The sequence below is a fragment of the Helianthus annuus genome, chromosome 1 (genome assembly GCF_002127325.2).
Source record: "Helianthus annuus cultivar XRQ/B chromosome 1, HanXRQr2.0-SUNRISE, whole genome shotgun sequence".
NCBI classification, from domain to species: Eukaryota; Viridiplantae; Streptophyta; class Magnoliopsida; order Asterales; family Asteraceae; genus Helianthus; species Helianthus annuus.
Genome location: NC_035433.2, coordinates 47,258,258 through 47,265,779, shown reverse-complemented (window position 1 = coordinate 47,265,779; position 7,522 = coordinate 47,258,258).

Below are 7,522 nucleotides of genomic sequence, written 5' to 3'. Positions count from 1 at the left end.
AGTATCATACTATTATTTAACAAAATTCGGGCATGACCCGTTCGTATTATGAACAAATCCTTGTAAGACCAACTTGTAAGAACTTAAATATGACACAGCGGAAAATATGAGCCCAAAAATTTCGTTCTTTAAAAGTCATATTAATTACATGAAAACTCAATTACAAAATGTAATAAGTTCATTAGAGAGGATTCACCATGTTACATTATATCAAGGCTTCATGACCAATTTAAAACAAACTATGTGACCTTTCTTTTCCGTACAATCCTTGCTCTCAACTCGATCTATGTCTGCTTCACTTCGCTAGTGGTAGAGGAAACCCGAGCGACACCTGTGGACACCAAGTACAACCCAACCATTAGTCATTAACACACCATACAACATTAAACCATATAACATAAATTCGTAAAGCATTCTATGAAGTAAACGTGGAATTGTACAAGCGTGTTGGACCGTGTTATGACCCTAAACAGTCAGTAAAAGGCAATTCATCTTCATATACAGAGGCGGAATCAAAGTAAATGAAGTCACACAGCTTTATCATTTTAATTTCCTTTCAATTAACGTTTTTCCAAGTCGATTACAATGATTTCTGACAAAATTCCGGCAGTACCTCGACTCTAATTCCGCTCCAACCGATACAGAAGCGAAATCACAACCACATATATATAGGCAGCTGATTCCGCTCTAAATGTCTCGAGCGGAACCCCATGATTTCGGGCGGAATCACTTGGTTTGAGTTGGAGCGGAATCAAACATTACACTAGGAGCGGAATCACCCTAAATTCTGATTTCGCTTCAAATGACATGAATGTCATTTGGAGCGGAGTTACACTCTAAGACCCTATTTTCATTTCCGAGCTCCAATCTAACCTATCTAGACCTAAGACTCGATTAAGACGTAGATAACAGACATTCAGTGCACCAACAGACTCCCCCTTGGATGTTGACGAAGTCTTCGGCGTCGAGTCTTCAGTCTTGGTCTTTTCTCCAACTCTGTCTTCACATTGTAAACTCTCTCTTAACAGGTTCAGAAACTCATCCTAGCTCCATCTTCAATCTCCCCTTAGACTGTTGAACCAGACTCCCCCTTTCACAGACTCCCCCTCTCGGTATGCTGGGATCTAGGATCTTTGCCTGGTTCAAACTTTGACTTTATGAGCCATGGGGATAATGAAATCCACAACCTGTTACTCAAACAATAACATTACAATCTATTGATTTTAACAATAAATCACAAACTCTATCAGTTTAGAAATCCACTCAAGTATTCAGGTCCAAGTTAATGACCCTGATTACTCAATTAATCTACCAAGTCCAATTTAATGACCTTGGTTGATCTTTTAACAAACAAACTGATTTTTGTTTAACATTTTCAAACATTTTCTGAAAATAACAAGCATCAAGTTAATGAACTTGTTTTGACTTTGTCAACAACCCAATCTTTATTAAGATAAGCTCTCCTCAGTCTCCAGTCTAGAACTTTTCCTGCATCTGCTTCACCTTTCAAGAATCCAACGATCAACTCTCTACTTTGGTTTGTCAGAAAATAAAGCAGAAATAAAATCTTTTTGGATTTTAATAAAGTTTCTAAACTAGGAAATGAAATACAGAAATTTAAATTGCAGAATTTTAAGAAATTAAGCTATTTACAAACATATTTTTGATGAGCGTGTCAGGGAATCATATCAGCTTATCAAACAAGTTACTAGTACCGTTAAGCTTAATTTCATACTCAGAATTAAACAATTCACATCGATTGTCGATATATTGACCCTCTTTAAATTCTCACACAAATTTTAATCTATTCAGGATACGAATTAGATGTTTTAGGAACTTAACTCATTCATGTGTCCCACCTCTTGAATATACTCCCGTATCCAGATTCCCAATATTCAGTCTTACAGGTGAGTATACCACAGATGATATCTGTCAGGGGTTAAATGCGAGGGCCGTGAGAGCTTAGGTCGATACTTCCATATACGCAGAGAGATGACGGCTTCGTCTTTTTGGTGTGTCCCCTTTAGCGGATCTTTTGTTTCGACAGAAATGAATATCAATTTTATTGTTTAATCAAGTTGCTGAGGGCGATGCTATTTTTCAAGCATTTGCAGAAAGTATTATTCGGGGACTAGGTCAGAACTTCCATTCAGCAGAAGTCCCGGAATAATACCCCAGATATCACTGAGTATAAAGACCTAGTATTTCAGAATAAGTGACCTTTCAAACGAGATTTTAGGGGTTACCTATATATCCAAGTAGTGTTCCCCACGAAATAAGTTTCGTTTTGAAGTTTTAGGTTTATATCCCGAACAAATCTACTAAATGTGCAAAAACCTATCGACACATCATCAGCGAGACTGTTTAACTCTTTTAAACTTTACAAATCTTTAGCATACTGTAACTGTCAAGCCGATGTACTATCATTTTCCCTTTTTACACAAGCTCTTTTTCAATTTTCTATTGTTTTTGGATTTTGAAATTTTATCATGTTTTTGTATTTTTGAGTTTTTTTTACTGTTTTTGTATTTTTTGAATTTATATCTACTCCCCCTAAATACCAAAACAAGTAAAAAATCGGCAAACCATTGCAGATTGTTTCTCATCGTCATCCGCAACAGTACTCTCATCAACGCCAATAATGCCATCCGACACCGAAAGAAGCTTCATACCATTCAATTTTAAAAGATATTTAAAACGTGTTTTGTCAAAAGCTTTGGTATGTAAATCGGCTTTCTGTTCGTTAGTGTGGATTTTCTCTATTCGAATCAACTTCTTCTCGAAGCAATCGCGAATGAAGTGATGTCGAATTTCTATATGTTTAGTTTTAGCGTGATGTACTAAATTTTTTGTTATATTAATTGCGGCCTCATTATCAACAAAAAGAGGTGTGTTAAGAAACTGCAAACCGTAGTCGTGCATCTGTTGCTGTATCTACAGGATCTGAGAGCAGCAATTGCTAGCAGACACGTACTCCGCTTCACATGTGGATAGCGCCACAGACGTTTGTTTCTTACACTGCCAGGTAACCAAGTGAGGTCCAAAGAACTGGCATCCTGCAGTTGTTGATTTTGCATTGATTTTGCAGCATCCGAAATCCGAGTCGGAATACCCTTCGAGCGTAAAGTCGCCTTTTCTAGGATACCACAACCCCAATGTAGGAGTTCCTTTCAGGTAGCGTAATATCCTCTTCACAATAATCATGTGCGAAGCTCTCAGGTTAGATTGATATCTTGCTGCGAGGCACGTTGGGTACATGATATCAGGACGTGAAGCAGTTAAGTATGTCAAAGAACCTATCATGGAACGATAGAACGTCTCATCAGCCCTGTCTCCGGTGAGATCTGGGTGAATCCCATGATTTGTTGCTAGAGGGGTCGCAGCTGGAGTAGAACTTGACATCCCAAATTTCTCTAGAATATCACGAACGTACTTCCTCTGGTGAATGAAAGTTGTTGGTGCATATTCTGTGACAACAGCTTAGATTTGGTCTTTGGATATCTTGTAATTAGTAAAATGATAAACGGTTAGCGGGTTTAGCTTTGTATTAGTTAGATAATAGAGTTTGGGCTAACCAAAACCCAGATTGGGTGATGGGGGGCGAATTGAGCTTGTCCAATTCGCAGTCCATGAGGTTTAACTTAGCCCAACTTGTAAACCTTGTGTTATATAAACAAGGTTAGGCTTAAGGGTTTAGGGTTTAGGTTAATCAGCCAAAACAGTTTGTGTGAGAGAATTCGTGAAGGCTTTAGGGTCTGGACGAATTTGTGGTCTTGATTGATTGTAATTCATGAAGATTGATAATCAATAAAGACCGGTTTGAAAGTGATTAGCTGTTTCTGTTATTCTACACGTTTTCTGCTTATTCTGATCAAGAGGATTCCGCACTCTTGATTAGAAAGACAATTCTATGAAAGATCCATACACATCAAGGGGACCTACAATTGGTATCAGAGCGTTAGGCTCTTGAAGGCTCGGTTCAGAATTGTTTGCAGCAGAAACAGGGAGTGATTTCAAAATTTTTGAAACCTGAAAATTAGGGTTTTTGAAATTTTCGAAATTTTTTGTGTGTTTGATTCTGATTTTCGATTTTTGTTGGCTGTTTTGATCTTCTATTTTGTTTGATTGCTGTTTTGCAAGTTTTAGGGTTTCCAAGAAAGTTTTTGGTTGATTGTTTTGAAGAAATTTTTGCTGAATTTCTTGAAGATTTGAAGACTGTCTTCGTGTTCTTCATTAAGTTCATCAAATTTTTGTCAAAAGTTTGCTGATTTGCTTGTTTGATTGTGCAGAATTGTGTTGGAGAATCGTCAGAATTTTCGAAAAGATCAAGTTTCCAAACTTGCAGACCAGCGAAAATAAAAGACCTGCGAAATTAAATTGACCAGCATATTTACCGGCGAAATTAAAATCCAAAGGCGACTTTGGTAACCGAATAATTTTCCACAGCGTAATTATCCCGGTTTCGGTGATTTATCAGTCGTCGTAATAGCGAACTGGTTACCCGGCGAAATTAACTGTTCAGTGAAATTAACAGACTTGTCAGCGAACTAGACCAGCGATCTAAACCTGTGAACTTAAACTAGCGAAATTAACTCAGAACCTAGCGAAATTAGGAGAGAAATTAAGGGGTGGAATTTCAGTTGGCAAGCGTCGAAAAAATTTCAGTGTTTTGCAAATAGAAATTGATCCGTAGCTAGTTTGACGAAACCGTCTGCACCGTTGAATTCGTGTGATTTTTAGGACACAAAAAAAACTCTGGAAAATCCCGAATTCGGTTTTTGACATTATATATCATTGGATTCGTCTTTTCGAGACGATTCTAACGGTCTAATTTGGTAACCACTGTTTTCGAAAAATTTTGTACGGTTTTATCAGTCTGTTACGTTAAAAATGTCGAACATGTCTAGTTTGAATGAGCTGTTGAGAATGGAGAATGAGGTTGGCACTACCAACAAACCGCCTAAGATGATGAAGGTGGAAAATTACTTGACTTGGAAGGATCGTTTTCAGTCCTTCATTGAATATCAGGATACGCGCATGTGGATATGTATTGAAGATGGGTACATGAACCCTACACACGACTTCGAGGGCAGACCACGTAGAACAGCCTATGTGAACATGCAAGATAATGATAAAAAGATGTATGAGGCTGAAAAGAGAGCCTTGGCTACCTGATAGCATCAAGCATACCTTCAAGAAGTATACTAATTCAAAGGATATGTGGGATGCTTTGGAGAAAAGATAAGCGGGAAATGCTGATGTCAAGAAGAACAAGATTGATCTACTAAAGAAGCAGTTTGCTGTTTTCAAGTACATGAAACATGAGTCTCTTGAAGACATCATCACTCGTTACTACAATCTGATGTCAGAAATGGAAAATTATGACATCGATTGCTATTCTGACGTAGAGAAGAATGACAAGCTGCTCGATGCCTTACCTACCAAGTGGGATATCTACACTCTTATGATCAAGGGTGAAGCAGATTATGAGACAAAAGAGCTTGAAGAGGTTGTTGGCAAGTTGAGAGCTTATGAGCTCAGCATGAAGAAGAAAGATACTGGATATGATCAGGTTCAAGATCCAGCGGTTTACAATGGGCTTACATCTTCTTCATCTCACAACGCTTCTAGCGACTCTGCTACTGCGTTTCTATCATGTGAAAATGAGCAGGTTATGGTGAATGAGGATGGTGATGTGTGTTTTGTTGCTGCTTCAGGAGGATCATCAGGAGCAAAGAAAACTTTAGCTTCTAAGCAGAGTAGTAGTGCTAAGTCAATGCCAATGAGTGTGAAGTCTGCTGAAGAGCATCTGGCTCTACTTGCTTCGTTTGTTGCTTCTTATGAAAACTACATTCAGGGGAAGATATCTGATCCTGCTACTTTAGATGAAGATTATGATCAGATTGACCCTGATGATCTTGAAGAGATGGATATGCAATGGCAAATGGCCATGATTTCCAGACGAGTGAAAAGGTTCATGAACAGAACAGGAAGGAAGTTTGTAGGGAGAAGTGTTGGTTTCGACAAGACCAAAGTAAGGTGCTTTAATTGTCAAAGTTATGGGCATTTTGCTAGGGAATGTCAGAAACAAAAGCAAGAAAATTCGAGTCAGAGTTCAAACAACAGAAATGCATCAAACAACTCTAGCTCAAAGGCCTTGATCTCTACAGCACGAGAAGGTTCGTATGACTGGAGCATTCATCTAGAAGACAATGAGAATGCCACTCAGGCATTCATGGCAGAGATAGTGCCTATTGATGATGATAAAGCTACTGAGGGAGATACTGAAGTGAAAGTTGATGCTGAGGTGAAGGTTGAGAATCAAGCTGAAGAAAAGATGGGTGATCAGACATCAGTTGCTGCTGAAGATGAAAAGCAAAAGTCTGACCATGAAAGAGAAGCTGAAGAAAAAGATGCTAAATACAAGAGAATGGAAGCTCAGCTTGCGGCTCTAATAGCCAACCTTGATAAACAAACAGGAGAGGTAAAAACTAATTATGTGTGTTTAAAATGCCGTGAACTACAGGGTGAGGTTGACAGGTTGTCCACACACAACCAAAGTTTGGTAAGCGAATGTCTAACATAAAAGAATCAAAGTTTTTCGCTAAAAGAAATGACTCTCTATACTTGAAGAAAATTAAAGGTTATGAAACTGAAATTGATTCTTTAACCTGCAAACTAAATGAAAAACTTCAAGTCATAGACTTAGCTCATGACATGATGGCTGAGAAAACAAAAGAGATTTCTGAAAAATGCAAAGAGTTGACAGATGCACAACTCAAAGTTGTTGAACTTGAAAAGAAGTTAGGACAATTCAGGGATTCTACTTTTGTCATGAAACACATGATGGGTGGGTTAAAGAAGAGTAATGACAAGACTAGTGTGGGATTCCAAGGCTTTAATGAAGTCCCACCTCCTCTTAGTCATGATTATTCATTCCTACCTGATGAAGATGAGCTAACCAATTTTATGTCAACAGCACCAAGTAGTTCCACCTCAAGTCAAGGAGATGAGTCTGAGAGAGGTGATGCTAAGAAGGATAATAACAGCAAACCTGCTTTGAAAAGAAAACTTCACAACCTAAGAATAAAAATTCGACTTTTGCTAAAAAGATAAATTTTGTTCAAGGAAGTGACATGAAAAACAAAACAGATGTTATTGAAAATGAATCGAACGTAGAGTTTGCTAAAAACAAAAACAAAGAAAATTCTGAAACTAAGCAAACTGAACCAGATTCTTCTAAAGTATCATCATCAAAGCCTGAATCTAGTTCAAAGGCTTCAGATAAGAAGTCTTCGAAAAAGATGTCGTGCTTCAAATGTCACACCAAAGGACATGTAGCTAGCTGTTGTCCTAACAAAAAGAATGATGCACAAGTGAATGAGAGGAAGAGAGAGAAGTCACCAGAGAAAAGTGGTGATAAGCAGGAGAGATAGTCCAACTCTCCAAAGAAATCTGCTCCTAAGCAACCAGAGAAAGTTGCTGTTGGTGTGGATAAGGTTGAAAAAGGAACTCCACAAGT